Raw genomic sequence first — 18,474 nt, forward strand, 5'->3', positions numbered from 1 at the left:
GAGAAAACACTACAGGACTAAAACCCAGAAAACACAGAGATAGCTCAGAGACAACTGTAGTAATCCAGAGAAGAGGCAGTTTAGGCTTAAATCAATATAATGAAGATAGAGGTGAGTGAGTAAAGACATGATTATATTTTGAAACTGGAATCAAACAGGTTTGATAAGTGAATGGAAAGGGGGAATGGAAGAAAAAGAAGAGGAAAAGAAATAGTCTGTTAGCAAAGCCAAAGTTACTTCCTCTCTGTAAGTACAGAAAAACCATAATGGGAAAGCCTGAGATTATTCTTTACTTTTTTGCACTTACATATGTGATAAGTTAATATAGTAAAAGAATCTTGTAACATTCTGAACTCAAAGACATTGAATTACTTTTTCATAAGATTTTTATGGCCATGGGTGTTACAAATGGAAAAGTCCATTATCTTTTCAAGTATATTTTAGATACATTACAAAACACATGATTTCAATTTATCATAACACTATAGAATTGAATTGTTTCCCATGAGCATTTGATAAATGTGTTTTCCAAAGGCTCTTCAAGTCATAAGACATTAATTATTAGATCCCCATTTAACTATAAAATTCTAATTGATAAGACCACTTAGAAAAAATACAATATGGTATTCTAATTAGAGCATCAATACTATATCCAGATTTAAATCACTAAGGAAGTATAGACCTTCAATGATAACATATTTCAATACTGTTTGTAATTTGGAGACTTGATTTATTTCAAAAGTATTTGTTGGCTAAGTTAACTGATAGCCACCTCTGCATCAATTATGAGATCCGGACATGCAATCAGCAGCTCCACATGAGACACTCTGGGTGGCACACTCTAATTTCCTTGTATTTCCTCCCACTCTTTTTATATATCTAAAATTGGCCATATATCTTCTGGCAAGCTACTGCTTTATCTACCAGATACAGAACTTCTTAGAACAGTTCTAAATTCTATCCTTCAAAACATTTTCTTGAACTTTTTGGCAAAATATTTTTTATTCAAAAACCTATCTCTTTACTTTTTTTTCTTTTCTCTTTTATTATATCTTTTCTTTTACGATATTGTTTCCTTAGACAATTAATCCAAATTCATTCTTTCCTCTCTCTGACCACTATATTCACTTTATGTGCTTAAATTATTCAATTCTAAGTGCAGCTATCTTGGAAATCAATAAACTTATTTTACAGAGTATTTCCAATGAAAATAATTCTGTTTAAAACTGTAGTGTATGTGTGCATGTGTGTGTAGTCTTGTAAGAAGCATTCAAATTTTATTTTTCCTTTCTTGTTTCTGACCTTCCATTTCCAATATCCTTTGCCTCTCACTGGATTGTGAATGTGCCCTTTCCCTACATCTGAAAATCTTTCAACCTTCACCATTCGTTCTAAGAATCAGCAATATGTTACGTTTTTATAGAACTTTTCTTCCAGGGAACAGAGAGTGTTTCATATATATTACCACATTCATCCTTAAAATTTCTCTCACAACACCCATAGCCCTGGCTAAACTATACCTCAGTTGAAACCTCAATCTGTATCTTTAGCTCTTTCTTCCTTGACTGCCTTTCCTATAAACTCTGTAAATCACATTTCTAGAATCCTGCATCTGTAAAAATATGCATAATTCTATCATTCAGGTGACCTTTCTTTCTAACCCTGTGCTCAGAATTCACCATTTATATAGCATAGTAAGATTGGAAAGTATTATAATATATAATTATATATTTTTTATATAATTTAGATATCTTATATATAATATAAGATTAAAGGCATAGTAAGATTGGAAAGTATTATAATCTTACAGGATTTCAAAACTTTGCCACAGACTACCTAGTAGGCATTAGGTTACTAAGGTCTTCCTACTTCTCTCTGTAACTTCTCTTCTTCTTCGTGATACTGAAATAATCTGACCTGATTATCATACTGTGATTACCTCCTTTTTTTAACCACATCACTTAAATTTGCTCTAAACTACATTTGTGTCCCTTTTACACTTGGCCTTAGCCAAAAGGCTGAGAAGAGATTGTGTTCCTTTTAAATGTGTTTTCTTTTCCCAATAATGATTTAAAATCATATTCTAAATTTTATTTTTATGATCATATGAAATTTAAGTATTAAAATAGTTTCCTTAGCAGTAATAACTAACATGTGTTAATGTTTACCATCTAGTGATCACTTTGATAAATGCTTACATGGTATCATTTAATTCTTAATGTAATAGGTATAAGAACCCAATCCTATTTTCTATATATTATCGATAGAAAAATAAAGGTTTTTAAAGGTTAAGTATCTTGCACAACAATGTACATAATGTGTAGCAGAACTCAGACTTTGACTAAAGTAGCCAAAGCACATCCCTATTTATCATTCTACATTTTCTCTAAACAATTCCCATAAATTGAGAGTTAAAAAAAAAACCCTGCAATATTACTTTTTCTCAGAATTTACCAGTTGCCTATAAAAACATTGGTAACTCAGTTTTAGATTTGAACTGGTTCAGAAAAGTAGTATAAAATATGTTTACTTGGATGAGACTACCACTACTCATGGTTAAAAACAAAAAAATCAGACTTAAAAGTAAGTCATTACCTCTTATCAGAATTAAAATAAATCATTACATCCAATATGCATTTCAAAATGAAATCAAAATCATAACAGAGAACGTAAGAGGTAACAGCTATTATTCTATACAGAATGTGTTTTCTATTTTTTTCCCTGAGCTATCTAGTGCCCCATTTTGTTTTTGTTTAGTTTTGCTTAAAGAACTGGCATACTTATACAGTCATGTATCAATTAACAAAAGGGATACGTTCTGAGAAATATGTCATTAGGTGATTTCAATGTATGAACATCATGGAATTAACTTACAAACCTAAGTGGCATAACCTACTACACATCTAGGCAATATGGCCTATTGCTCCTAGGCTGTAAGCCTGTACACCATGTTACTGTCCTGAATACTCTAGGCAATTTAACACAAGAAGTACTTGCATATCTAAACATATGTAAACATAGGAAAGGCATAGTAAGATTGGAAAGTATTATAATCTTACAGGATCACCATCATCTATGTGGTTCATTATTGACTATAGCATCATTAGGAGGCACAGATCTGTATTAGTGAAAGCTAGTCTGTTACATATGGCCGAATTTATTACACAGTATCAGCATTTCTCTTTGATTTATTAATTCTGAGAAAATGATCAAAATTTATATGTGAATGTTTCTTCTCATGAAGCTTTTCTTCAGTCACTGTGTGTAGCACACGAGGGACATTAAGTATACAGACACTGAGACAAAAAGAAAATAACCTAACTTTCAAAATTGTTTGGGTAAAGCTAACAATTATGCTAAATATTTTCCTTTATAGATGTATCACATTTCAAATACTACATACATAACATATATTTAACAGAGTTTAGTAAAATGTCAAATAAACTACTTAGTAAAACAATATATTTCTTCCTGCAGTAATACTTAAATCATATTACTACATTTGAGGGTATGTGAGTAGTAAAGAGTTAATTATTTGCAATAAAACCCAAAGGTCAAGAGTTAAAATGTGACAATCTATTGAAGTTTTTGATATGCCAGTGTTACAGTATAGAAAACAAATAATATTCAATACATTAATCATTAATTCATCTAGATCATAAAATAGGATGGGCATTAAAGATGATCTCACCGCAACAGCTGATGTTTCATTGATACAGGAAAGGCTCAAATAATCTGGACACATGAAATGGTTGTATAATATTTTCCTCTTTCACCACTTCAAGTATATCTGTCCAATTTTAGGCCCATTCCTTTAAAAACAAGACCATAGTTTGGTAATTTCCCTTCACTATTTGCTTGACTTGATAAAGATGTTGTTTATACATTAAAAGTTATGTCTTGAGTAGCTGAAATCATAAAATAATAGTATGTAGCTTTCAAATATTTTAAGTGTCTTCCAGATAAGCTTTGAATCATTGAATTAAAGGCTATAATCTGGGCAGATGTGAAACTAAAGACAAATTTCCTATGCAAACATATATACCATATGAAAGTCATGCAAATACTGCCTTAAGAAGAAAAATAAAGGCTTGTTTTATTTTTGTCCCTCAAACTGAGCTACTTTATGGGAGTACAATTGCAAAGTAAAGATTTACATATTTTTGACTGAAAAAATAATTTCCATACCACATGTATGGGACTTCACAATTTGAAGATTTTAGGACACTGACATGAATAGGTACCAGGTCATTAAGAAAAGAGACTCAGATAGTCGGAGTTATTGTTAAATTTATTATACATTTGATAGAAACACCACCAAAATTCTTCAAATTAAAACTAACTACAATCTAAATATCTTGATTATGGAATGGATTCAATGGTGTTTAGATATTAAACTTAACCTCAAAAATAATGTGGTTATATGAAGATTGTGTAGAAAAGAAAAATATATGGTAGGGAGTATGTTAATATAGAAAAGTTACCACCTGAAAAACAATTCATCTGAAAGAAGTGCAGATTCTGTCACCTATCCTGTCAACAAAGAAGAAATCAAGAGAGCAAGGACAGTGATTTCCCCTGCATTGCATTTGTGTGAGTATAAAGAGATTTAAAGTTTATTATATAAATGAACTTGTTACAAAGATTAAATTGATGACATTTAGAGATAAAAATGCCAAATATTAGATCCTATTCATCAAACTCAGCGAGTTTGGAATCATAAAAAGAAAAAATTTTACTAGCTATTCATTTGGTAACATTTGCGCAAAATAATATATTATCACAGATTGTCAGAGAACTGACACTTTGCCAACTAGTCTGATTCAAATTTGTAAAAAAGATGAACAAAGGATATCAGACTCCACAGTAGGGGAGAAAAAAAGACAAGACATAGGATTATAGAACCCATAGAATTTTACAGCTAGGAGAAATGTAAAAAAAAATCTATCTCATACTTTTCTTATATCCTTTTAGAAAAGCAACTAGAACAAGTAATAATAACATCTTTCTCAAGGACACACAGTTAGCAGGTGGCCAATTACCATACCTGAAAGTAATGAATTATATAAATAAAGAAAATGTAAGAAAGATGTTATATACAGCATACAAAACACATTAAATATAATATTACTATTTTTATGTCTTTACTTATATATGGTTCAATGACTTGAGTAGAACTTGATAGGATAAAAGCACTACTTCAACAATATTTAAAGTTTTAAAGATATATTTCAGTTAGTACTTTCACTATTATTCAAATTTAATTTTTAAAATAATTTTGAAAAATGCATCTTCATACCACCCTAAGTCTTATTAACTTATAACTGATAATAAGTTCTTTAAAATTAGTTTATATAATTTTAATTTGTAATTTCATAAAATTTTTAGTCAAAATGTGCATTCACAACTCAAGATGAAATGGTATTACCTTGTTTTGACATTTACTAGTACATGTATTATAGCATATGTATAACATATTAGTGGTTTGTACCATGCCCTAAAACTTATGACACCAAATGCTGGCAACCCTTTCTCCTGCTTTCTAAAATTATAGTCTAAAATATTAATAAATATTAATATATTCATCATATAATTGCCTTTTTAAGAAATCAATATCCTGTTATTTTTAGACAATGTCAAAATATTGCATTTTCTAAAAAAACCTAGTCATTAAACTTAGAAATGTCAAGTACACCTGCGAATTTGTTAAGGGGACACTACAATTTTCTATTTGATTTGAAAATAAATCAAGCAGCCACAGCATTCTCGAAGTAACACTATTAATTACTTCTGCTAATTGCCTCTGAGCAATTGGGAAAGAAGTAAAGCAATCTCCTCTGGTTTCATTTGAAGGACATCACAGGATCTCACCCCATCAGACTGCCTCTAACATTCCCCCTCCTTGGGGCTAGACTCTGTCCCTCCCAGAACAGCAAAATCTGTCAGAAGTTTTATACTGAGCTCAACTCTCTCTTCAGGCCCTTCTGCAATGTAGTCCTCACCCAAGATTTGTCTTCTAGCAGAAAAACAGGGAGAATGTCATATCTAAAGGGAAATTCCTAGGTCAGATATCATTTACTTCTTAATGTTGGCTTAGTCTGTCTTTACTGATGGGTTTTATCATTCAGGAGCCATTCTAGTACTTAAAATGATATTGATTAATCATCCTGCTCATCACTGTTCAAGCTTGGAGGAAAATAATATCTATTGAAAGAATAAAAAATCTTTTTATTCAACAATTTTTTGAAAAATAACACTTCCAAGAACTATTGCTGATCCATGTCATTATCGCCATAAAAACCAGCTGGTAATTTTTACTTAGATAGAAATGAAAAATGGAAATAATTTTATGTAGTCATGATGTCCATCTGCAAATCAATAAACAAAATGAATGACAGAGTAAAATCTATTTTAAGAGTTCAAGAGTGGGTATGGTGGCTCATGCCTGTAGTTCTAGCATTTGGGGAGGCCAGAACGGGAGGACTGCTTGAGGCTAGAAATTCAAGACCAGCCTAGGCAAATTGCCAAGGTCCCCTCTCCACCCTCATCTCTATAAAAATAATTTAAAAATTAGCCTGATGTGGTGTGGTGGTCCACACTTGTAATCCTAGCTACTTGGGAGGCTGAGGACAGAAGGGTCACTTGAGCACAGAAGTTCAAGGCTGCAGTGAGCTATGATTGCACCACTGCACTCCAGACTGGGTGACAGAACAGAACCCTTTCTCTAAAAATCCAAAAAAAATCCAATAAGCTTTTAACATGAGAATCCCTTCCAAATTTTTTATATCAGTTGTTTCAAAATGTTTGTTACTAGGAAAATTAATCCTCCAATCTATGTGTGTGAGTATGTGTGTGTGTGTGTATATATATATATAGAATATATATATATATATTCTTCTGCTGCTGTAGATTACCCAAAAATAAGAAAACAAACAAGCAAATAAAAATAGGTATTTGGGAACAATTTTACATGCTGTTTGCTAAGGCTATGTATGCAATTTCCCAAAATGAGAGAAATACCTGAGTAATCAAGCAACCTTACCTACATATTTTTTAAAAATAATACATTCATTGAAACGAGACACTGGTTAATTAAAAAACAAGATGAGCTTTAAGGGATGACCAGTATTAGTAAACTTCTGAATCTGCCAGTTATCAATTATGATTATTCGGGTTACTTTTCTGATTTTTTTGAGTCATTTTAGCTACTACATAAGGCACTTAAGTGGATAAAATTGATTTTTTGACATAAAACTTCTGCTACAATAGATATTTAATAATTGATGCTTCTCTTTCCTCTATGTGCCTGCCACTAGACTGGTTCTAATCCTAGCGGTGCAATTCTGATAAGATTATTCAACCCTTCATGCCTCTGTTTCTTCATCTAAAAGTGGTGACAAAGGGGAGCTGAAGAGGGATACCCAACTGTGTTTTACCTGTGGTTGCTGGAAGTCAGAAGCCTTTGGGTAAAGGGAAAGGATAATGAGTCCACACAGTGAAGTATATTATAGCAATTAGAAGCAAAGGTCACACAGCAATATAGATAGATCTTTTTAAAACCACAATACCAGATGAAAGACATTACAAAACAGAAGGGTAACAACACATACTGGGGCTTTCAGAGGATCGAGGGTGGGAGGAGGAAGAGGGTCAGGAAAAATAACTAATGGGTACTAGGCTTAATATCTGGGTGAAATAATCTGTTCAACAAACCCCCATGACATAAGTTTACCTATCTAACAAACCTGCACTTGTACCACTGAACTTAAAATAAAAGTTAAAAAGAAGCAAAATGAAATATATCACACAATGACATTTGTTTAAATTAAAAGATTTGCATAAAAATTGCAACACACATTTTACAAGAATATATGCACAGAGATGTTCAACATCACAATGTGGCATGGGAGGTCGAGAATCAGAGCACCTCATATAGTAGAAACTCAATAAATGCTAATCCTCTAGCACAGACCATGTAAAATGTAAAGGAACATGTATGTGTATGTGTGAGGGTGTGTTGTAATAACCTCTCCAGAATTTCCTGGTAAGAAAACACATTCAATCTAAAGCAGGGCTAAAGCTAAAGCTAAAACCTTGATTGAACATGACTTTTATGATTTTCTATAGTATTAATTTAACTTCCTACTGCTACATTAGTAGTTTCAGAAAAAAAGAGAGAATAAGAAATAACATGAGAATAAACAAAGCAAATTTAGAATTAGCCAATTGACTAAAAATATTTTTAAATTTTTTTAGCTTGGCTGACCTTAAATTAAACATTTGTACATTTCTATGTCTGGACAGCAACAACAAAAAAAGATTCCAAAGACTAATTATAATGTTTGAGGATTTATAAAACTTCGACTCCCCACGTCATTTATAAACCTTGCAATTAGCATATTTTAAAGGATTGACTGTATAATAGATAATATTATGATGACTCTATATTTTTAATTCATCTAATTAAATATCTACTTTGAATTCGAATTTTCAGTTTAATGAAGAAATATCCTAATATTTAAATTCTAAAGCTAAGACTTCATATCTTTAAAATATGTATATTAAAAGCTATTAATAAAATTAAGTCAATATTCATGACAAAATTATCATTTTCTGTTAGATTTAGATTTCTATCCAACCCCATGTTTTCTAATAAGCACTTCTTTAGAAACTGAAATAATACACCTTGATTTTCCAGAAGAAATAAACTCTTTAAAACTGTCCATCACCTAATGAAACCACCAATTTAATTACTTTTCTCAATCTCGAGAATATAAAATGATCTAATTTATAATTAGTGTTATGACAAGTGCCTAATAAACTTAAAATGATTTGACATTAGGGCTGAATTTTCATTGGAACTGGTGGAAAGTTTTATAACTTGGGGATTTTCTAATCCCCAGGCATACTGATGAAATCTAACTCTAATTTAAAATCATCCTGATCCTTGCTGTTTTCTGATTATAACTTTAGGTACCAAACACTACAAACGTAAATAAATTAAAAACTTATTGACACTTCATAAAAAGGAGCTAATTCTTATTGATTTTATTTTAATGTCATTTTTACTTTTACGTGAATCATTTGTATATTAATATATAATATGAGCATAAGTTAAAAGATGTACCATATGGATGTACAATTAGTATAAATCAAATTATTTTCTCATGAACCTGAGATACTCACATTTTGATGTATTAAAAAGAGCCCTGATCTGAAGAGAATATGCTTTTTGAGTATGTTTTTATTTTCAATACTTGAAATAAATCCTTCATTTTGAGTAGCTCCTTATATTAGAATTGAAAACTATGACCAAAAAATAAAAAACAGCTAAAACCACAAACACACACCCACAATTTTCCCCAACACACACACACACAGATTATAGCAAGTAAATCTTCTGCAAGTCTCATTTTTAAAAAGTAATTTGATGCAGATTTTTCTTACAATATCTTTGTAAACACACAATATGTTCCCAGGAAATTAAAAATGGAACGGCTAATCTAATATCCTGCCCCTTGCAGGGGACTGCAGCTGATAACTTCCAGGGAAATTGACAACTACCCAGTCCTTCCCCTTAGGAATATACATGACTTCACAAGAAAGGTATATTCACTTCCTTTAGAACCTGAGATTCATTTGAATATAGAAGCATGACATTCAAATATCTAAAGTTCATTATAAATTTTGTATCTGCAGAATAAAAATCCTATCATGGAAATGATCAATCTAATCAATCAAATTAATTGTTCCAAACCTCAGAATATTTTTTTCAAACTCCCAGACCAACAGGCCCATCAAATGCCACAGAAAGGCCCTCTTAGGAAGAAATTTACAAATTCACAGTTCTAATCAATGGCACATATGCTTTCATTTACTTCCACAATTATTTTCCCATTTTGAGGTTGGACTCATGATTGTATCCATTTCTATGTAATCAATAAACATTCTCTGAATGTTTATTGAACTGAAATTGTTTCAGTTTGTTTCTAACAACCCATTATGTGTTCTAACAACCCCCTTAATTTGTATCTTCTAAATCAAGTCTCCTCATGGCATTACCTGGTTTCCCAAGTTCTTCCAGTAATGCCAGACACCTCCAGCCAGGATCCCATGCTACAGCACACCACTCAAACACCCCAACACCATCTCCCCAAATTTCACTGCCTGTTGTCCTATTTGTTCACCCTTCTAAAAGGGTGTCTTAAACTGTCTTAAACTAAGATTCTAATAACTGCAAAAACGTTTTCTCTGTCAAAATCAGCATTATTTAAATTCCCTGGTAGTCTGGATTGGATTCTGAAGTAGAAAGAGGAAATCAGTGGGAAACTAGATGAAATCTGAATAAATTTCGGAGTTTAAATATCAGTAATATACCACGGTTGATTTCTGTTTTTAAAAACCTGCCATGATAATGTAAAATATTAAGGGGGTGGAGGGAATGGAGGAAGCATCTATCTAGATTTTATATCATCTTTGCAGCTTGTCTGCAAGACTAAACCTATTCCAAAATAGTTTATTTAAAAAAATAAGTGGTGTGTTTTTAAAAGAGACTTCAATGTATTGACACAAAGGATGAGGAAGATGGAAATTGCAGATACAGTGTTAGATTTGCAACAAGAGAAGTTTGAGATGAAGAAAGTGTAGTCACTCCTCGCTTTACCCCAGAAACACAGTTGCCTCTTTCTGCCTTTGCATAAAGTTTGGCTGTGAAGGAAATTCCATTTATTTGCATGGCATCTGCTCAGGCAACTACATAACCTCAGATTTGCTTTTCAGAGTGATGAATCCTGTTGCATTATGGAGTATGGCCTTTAGAAAGGAAGGAGAAGCTGCCAGATGAGCACTTAAGGCTCTGTTGCAGGAATGTTAGGCAAAAGTTGTAATAGACTAGTGAAAGTAAAGAGAAACTGAAATGAATAAATCAGGAAATATGAAGAAAATATATAACATGAAGAAAATAGATAATGGCAAGAGTGAGGGAAGAATGAAAAATGACTCCCAGATTTGCTTGTGTCACTGAGTAGATGATTGAAAAATTGACTGGTAAAAAAAGTTTTAGGAGACATGTGGATAGAGGGCAAAGATGATGAGCATATAGATACTTAGATGCTTATGGAGATTTTAAGTGGCAATGGAAATGATAAGAAGCTCAGAAGAAGGGTTGAACTGCAGGTGAAGACTGGACAACCATCAGCCTGAAAGTGATGTGTATAAATTTCCTGAAGATTACTCAAAAAGTTATTAAGATTATCTAAGTAGTAGAATGCATAGGTTCAGAAAAGAAAAAAAACTAAAGTTCCAAGTCATATAAATGCACAGCCCAGAGATTATAAATCAGGCTATTCTTTAGACAGGTTCAAGTATTATGCTAAGAAATGTATTCAAAAAACTTGTTTGTAAGGAAAAAAAACTGTTAAAAAATGAATTTTGCCTTATGTAAATGTTTACATCATGTTTCATTGTTCATCCCTAAGAAATATCACAGTTAATAAAGAAGAGCAAATAAGTAGCTAAATATAGATAGAAATAATACACATGTAATCGTTATTAACTGTTTCCACAGACACATGTTTATTTCTCTACAGTCATAACTTCATAAAAACAGCATAAAGAGTTCTCTTTAATATTAAAGGATCAATGGGTCTTGTTACTAACAATATCTTTAGTTATATTTTGGTTGAAATTAAGTTAATGAAACTCTAGAATGACCAATTCTACAAGATACTTAAACAATTTTCTCATTAGGAGAATTTTCACTTCAGTTTGAATACTGATTTACATTTACATATAAATTTTCCTTGTTTAGATTTTTCTATTGAAAGAGATCTGTTTCACAGCAAGATAAGGCATTGGCAGTTGAACTTAACAACAATTTCATATAGCAGTAGTTGTAGAATTGAGCTGAGTATCAAGAACACGACTTCTTGCTCCCTTAGGAATAGTATTTTATTTCAATGTGAATTTCACATTGGAAAAAAATAAAGATTATGTTGCACTTGGAAATCTGCACATAAAACACCAAAAGTATTCACAGAGGAATGTGTGTATGATACACTCACACACACATGCACATAATTCTAAAATTTTGGCAGTAAAAAATCTCCATCCATAGAAAAAAATACATTTGCTTTATTGATATTTATTAAACACCACTTATCCTTTCTAACTTCTTTGTAAAAAAATCTTTGCATTGAATCCATCAAAGGCAAGCCTACAAAGTCCATTCCAGGCTAACAAATGTCTTAGTTACATGGTAATCATTCAGAAGCTTAATTGAAAAATAGGAAATTGGTGAGTCTAAGAGAAGGCTGGAACGGTGATACTCTTTAAGCTATAAAAATCCATTTGGTGATAACATAGTTAAATCTTGGCCTCTTCTCTTGGTTTTTAATTTCCACTATCCTTGGGAATGAGGATGATCTGTCTTGAATATCTTATTTTAGTTTTGTTTTTCAACTTTTATTTTAGGTTATTACATTATGCTGGGATTTGGTGTACAAATGATTTCATCACTCAGGTAGTGAGCATAGTACCCAATAGGTAGTGTCTATTTTTCCCATCTTTGTGTCCACATGGACACAATGTTTAGCTCCCACTTATAACTAAGAGCAGGAGGCATTTAGTTTTCTGTCCCTGAATTAATTTGCTTAGGATAATGACCTCCAGCTGCATCCATGTTGCTGCAAAGGACATGATTTGGTTTTGGTTTTATAGCTGTGGAGTTTTCCATGGTATATATGAAGCACATTATGTTTACCCAGTTGATGGGCATCTTGGTTGAGTACACATCTTTACTATTGTGAATAGTACTACGGTGAACATATGGGTGCATATCTTTTTGGTAGAACAATGTATATTCCTTTCGGTAAATATCCAGTCATGGGACTGCTGTGTCAAATGGTAGTTCTGTTTTAAGTTCTTTGAGAAATCTACAAACTGCATGGCACAGAGGCTGAACTAATTTACATTGCCACCATGTATAAGTGTTCCCTTTTCTCTGCCACTTTGCCAACATCTGTTACTTTTTGACTTTTTAATAATAGCCATTCTGACCAGTGTGAGACGGCATCTCATAGTGGTTTGATTTGCATTTCTCTAGTGATTAGTGATGTTGAGCATTTTTTATGTGCTTGTTGGCTGCATGTCTTCTTTTGAGAAGTCTCTGCTCATGTCCTTTGCCAAATTTGTAACGGCATTGTTTTTTTCTTGTTGAATTATTTAAGTTCCTTATAGATTCTGGGCATTAGACCTTTGTCAGAGGCAGTTTGTGAGTTTTTCTAATTTTAAATTGTCTTGTGATACTAACAAGAATTTTTATTTGATTAACTGGAGACAGATCCTTCAGAAAGAATATGGATCTCTGTATGTTACCTTGCAAAACAGAAGTTGTATTCTATAGGAATTATTTTAATTATTCACATTATTAAGATAAAATATGGCTCTTCTATGACTCATAATTGATACATGAAAGCTATGGATCCTGCAAATATTACAACTTAAGTATAAGGAATATGCAGGGACTGTTGTCTCTAAGGACAAACAAATCTAGGTAACCTTTGTGGTACTAGATTTGTAAAAAGGTTTGACATAACTTTAAAATAATGATGTTTCTTTTTATGTTATACCACTTAATTACATAGCAGTTTTTTTAAAATACATTAAGCCATTATCATATAAACAATGGGGTTGTATTCAGCATTACTGAACTGGATAGAGAAAGAAAGAAGCCAAATTAGACTCTCTAAAAACGGCTAAACAAAATGTGTTCAAATTTTAATTCTACAGCTTGCTAATTTTATGACTTACGTAAGACAAATTGCACACCTAAAAAATATGGTTAATAATATTTACCTCAAAGTTATTTTTAACAACTTTGAATGACATAAGGAAAATAATTTCATAAACTTAAAAGTACTTATGTGTGTACTCATTACGTTTGTCATATTGCCTAATCAACATAAAAGCCAAAAAGTTGTCTTTATTCTAATGACTAAAATTCAAGAAATTGAATATGCAAAGTGAAATACAATTTTCTCAGTTTTAGAGTATGAAAATGCACACAATGATAGAGTCCTGTCAAAATAAAAAATATTTTATATGCAATATGTATTAACTCAGTTTGTATTTACAATATACACAACTGTTTTCAAACACAATATTCTTCCCAAACTTTGGAACTAGTATCTTTATGTGCCTTAAATGACAGTACAAGGATATAAATTGTACTAGCCACTTTGTTCATAGCAGGTAAAGAATGTCAATAAATTAATGTACAGATCTGCATAATTCTAATATTAGAGACAGTGAACTCAAAAGAGCTCTCCAAAAAGTTCTAATATACACAGGTTCTAGGGCTCTTTTATCCTGTTTTAGAGTATTGTCAAGGATAGTAGATGAATCAGTTTATGTTCTAATAAAATGGTTTTTCAATGAGTCTTAGAGAAGTCAGCCATTTCCTTCAAAAATAAGAATAGAATGTCTAGAAGCACATAAACTCTTTCAATGTGCATCGAATAACAGAGAAATTGTTAAACATTTAACTGACCTAAGAAGCTATACAAATTACCCAAACAGCATGTGATCTTAATAAAGAGTTGGATATGGGTGTTACTGAGTGGCAAAGAGCAATGAGTAAAAAGAAAATAAATGCAGTATAAAATGTGCAGAGTTCAGGACAATAATAGCCTCTGAAAAAGCATCAGAAAAAGAAGTGACAACAAAATATTCTAGCAACAAGCAGATTATAAAATACACAAATCATACAAGAAATCCAGAAAGTAAAAAACTAGTAATAATGCTAAATCCCAAAAGTCTATAAGATTTAAGATTATTGCATTTTAATAAACATTTATTTTTATTATTATTAATTAATTTATTTATTTATTTATTGAGATGGAGTTTTGCTCTTGTTGCCCAGGCTGGAGTGCAATGTCACAATCTTGGCTCACTGCAACCTTCACCACCTGGGTTCAAGCAATTCTTCTACCTCAGACCCCCGAGTAGCTGGGATTACAAGCACGTGCCACCACACCAGCTAATTTTTGTATTTTTAGTAGAGACCAGGCTTCACCATGTTGGCCAGGCTAGTCTCGAGTTCCTGATCGCACGTGATCCGCCCACCTTGGCCTCCCAAAGTTGTGGGATTACAGGCGTGAGCAACTGCTCCCAACCAGAAAAAAACATTCTTAGAAGAATTTGCCATCTGGAAAGCAAAGTTCTAGTAAGTAACAAACTGAGCATTTAGTGAATAAAGAAAGTCAATTATATCCCCTGTTATATGCACAAAATGATGACACGAGCAATGAATTAACATGGCAAAAAATACTCTGACTTCTATAGCAATTGAAGAGTTATAATTTCTCATGAAATGCTTATTATTTTTAAGTCATATTGTCTGATCAAAGTGGAAATCAATAAGGTTGTCTTTACTTTGATAAGTAAAATCCATGTAATTGGCAATGTGAACAATATCCCATAGGCAAAATGAATACTATATTCTCAACTTTTAAAAAGAAGGCATACAAGGCTGCATGTGTCTCTGTTGTGGACACGCGTGATTGACTCTTTAACTGTATCCTTAACCATCACATATGCATGCCAGGCTGGGCACGGCTCTGAGGGCGGCCAGGGACAGACGCATGATACAAAACTATTGGAATTAATACTAATTTGTTATGTAAAATGTATTAGCTCAATTTACAGGATAAGAGGTATAAGAATTAGAGATAAAAAATTAAACACAGATGGTTACCTGAAATTTGTTGATTTTATTATTTGTTAAATGCTTAGTAGTTGAATTAATGTTAGTAATTGAATTAATAATTTGTCCCTATGGTTTATTATGTTTTTCTAAGTTAAATGTTTCCAAGCTTCAGATAAGAATCTTACAAAACAGGCCATCAACTATGCTAGGCCTTTATATTACTTTCTTTAATCAAAATGGCAAAGACTTTTATTTTAAATGATAAAAACTCACTGTTGGAAAAGTTTAGAGAAATAGGACTTGTAAAAGCAAATTGGTAAAGTGTGTCTAATGGGAAGTTTGGAAATAATTATCAAAATATACATTGTGCATAAAATTTGATCTAGAAACCTCATCTCTAAGAATTTACATTGATATAACTACATATGTATAAAATATGTGTACACTAGGACATCCATCACAGTATTACAATAGTGGATAAGGGGAAATAACCCTTAAGTTTAATAGAGGATTGATTAAATAAATCAACAAATAATTTGCAGGTGATAGCTATTATGTTCAAGAATCATATTTATTGATACAGAAATATTAAAGCTTGATATTGAAGTCTCATACATTCATATTGTAAATATGATTAAATTCAATTAACTTACTCCTTTAAAATGTTATACAATTTAAAATTATTTCCCATAGATCAACTTTACAATTCCATGAGCATTTTTTTTCTTTTTAAATGACAAGAAGAGAATCAGGGAAGTTAGTATCACTCGTAATGATGTAGGTTATAAGTTTTTTGATACAATAAATCACACATTTAATATTAACAGATATTACACAGACTTTAGTATCTGATATTGTCAGGTTTACCTGGAAATAAATTGATAACACCTCAGTGAATTCAGTGATACTGAGTATCTAAAATATATAGAACTGATCCCACTAGTATGAGCATAAAATTCAATTACCTATTCATTTTTTTTCCTTGGATATATGTTAGTTTCATTATGAGCAGAGGTATACTTCATTCCATTGTTAATTTTGCTTCCCTTAGGCTGTTTCTCTGAGATTAACTACTAAAGCTACATTTTTTTTCTATTTTTTATTCTGATTTGACTATTTCTGATTCTATTTTTGAAAAGAATAAAATATGGAAGTGTCTTTTAATTTCTCTCCTTATTATTAAGAGAAAAGGGGCATCTATGTAAATTGTGACTTACATAAGAAAAATAAAAACATATAATGACCTATTACTCTAACTTAAAAGAATATCTGTAACAAAGGAATTAAAGTACTAAGGCAGTTTCACAGATTCTATGAAGAAGAGAGACGTTTCTCAAATGAAGTGTGTCATGCAATTAATATAAAACTGTAGTCAAATCTTTGTGCTATAATATTACTGCCTCAGGCAATAGTACAGATAAGAAAAGAAGGTCAGCATAGGCAGGGAAAAGTAAAAAAAAAAAAAAAAAAAAAAAAAAAAAAAAAAAAAAAAAAAGAATCATGCTCCAAACCCCAAAAACCTACACACACAGAACAGATATTCTTTGCCTTTTCCACATTATAAGTAGGATTAGGTATATAAGCTTATTGATTTAAACAGAAGTACTCTAATTCAGTGATAAATTTCATCTTGTATGCATGTTGATAGTAAGCTAAAATCATGTGGTGAAGAGCTTCCTAAAGGTTGAGGGAGGAAGAAAAATATAAATTTTTAAATATTTTATATTTCTATATCACATTGTTGTTAATATTATATATCAACTGGCATTGTTATTATATATGAGGTAATATGCTAGGCATTGAGAATAATTTAAAGCTGAATAAATATTTAACTTACCCTTATGCAATAAAAAGTCTAAAAGGAGAAACAAGACATGGTCACACATCAGAAGTACACAAGATAGAAAGTGATAAAGCATATAATAGGTGTTATGAAAGTTCAGAGGAGCAAGGCATCGTTTCCAGTTCTGTGGATCAGAGATGGGAAATCATGCAAGCAAAGCTTTGAAATCCATGGGTAGAATTTAGACAACTAAAGATGGTGAGGTTAAGTCAATTTCAGAGGGAGTTTAAAATACTGACAGATATACAAAATGGTTCAGAATTCAAAAAGGGTGTGGGGGGGAGGGGAAGAATTTTCCTAAAGTAGAAGCTACTTTGACCCAATAAACTTTGAAATAAAATCTAGAAAATCAGGTGGAAACCAGATTCTGGCAGATGCTGAAAGTCATCTTAAAAGGTTTACACACAATTTGGTAAACGACGGAGGCATATAAGATCCTAGGGCAAAAGATAATGAGATCTTATGTTTTTCATTAAGACTCTTTTAAGATATGTAGGATGGATTGGAAGGAGAAGAATCTGGAGGCAGTACAATTAGTTAAGAGATACATTAATCACTAAGAAGTGAGGGCGTGGACAAGGAATGTTGCTGGAGTTGGAGAGTTACAGATAAATGTGAGAGATACCTGAATGAGACGTGACAAGCCATTATCTTCATGTGAAGTTATGTTAATGATAACTCTGAAGTCTTTAATTCAGTGACTACAAGTATAGTTAAGTCAAAACAAAAAAATAAGGATTGAATGATAGACAATGGAAAATGAATTAAGTTTTAGACACTTTGAGTTTGATGAGCTGAGGGGTAACCAAGTGTATCTGTGCAAAAGTTGGGAATGTGGCACTGAGATGTATTTTGGTAATTAATTAGGTGATTATGATGTAGTAGATTGTATCAGTGTTTGTGTATGTGGTAGTAACTCAAACCT

General features: G+C 31.8%; 1 protein-coding gene across 1 annotated transcript in view; it reads left to right on the top strand.

Moving 5' to 3' along the window:
- Positions 1 to 4,479: 4,479 nt before the first annotated feature.
- RGS21 (regulator of G protein signaling 21) overlaps positions 4,480 to 18,474 on the top strand; it is a 49,936-nt gene continuing 35,941 nt past the window's right edge. The window contains exon 1 of the mRNA XM_005540263.4: positions 4,480 to 4,593. The gene's annotated coding sequence lies outside the window, so the exon portion shown is untranslated. The remainder of the gene's footprint in view (positions 4,594 to 18,474) is intronic.

This window comes from Macaca fascicularis, chromosome 1 (assembly GCF_037993035.2).
Source record: "Macaca fascicularis isolate 582-1 chromosome 1, T2T-MFA8v1.1".
NCBI lineage: Eukaryota > Metazoa > Chordata > Mammalia > Primates > Cercopithecidae > Macaca > Macaca fascicularis.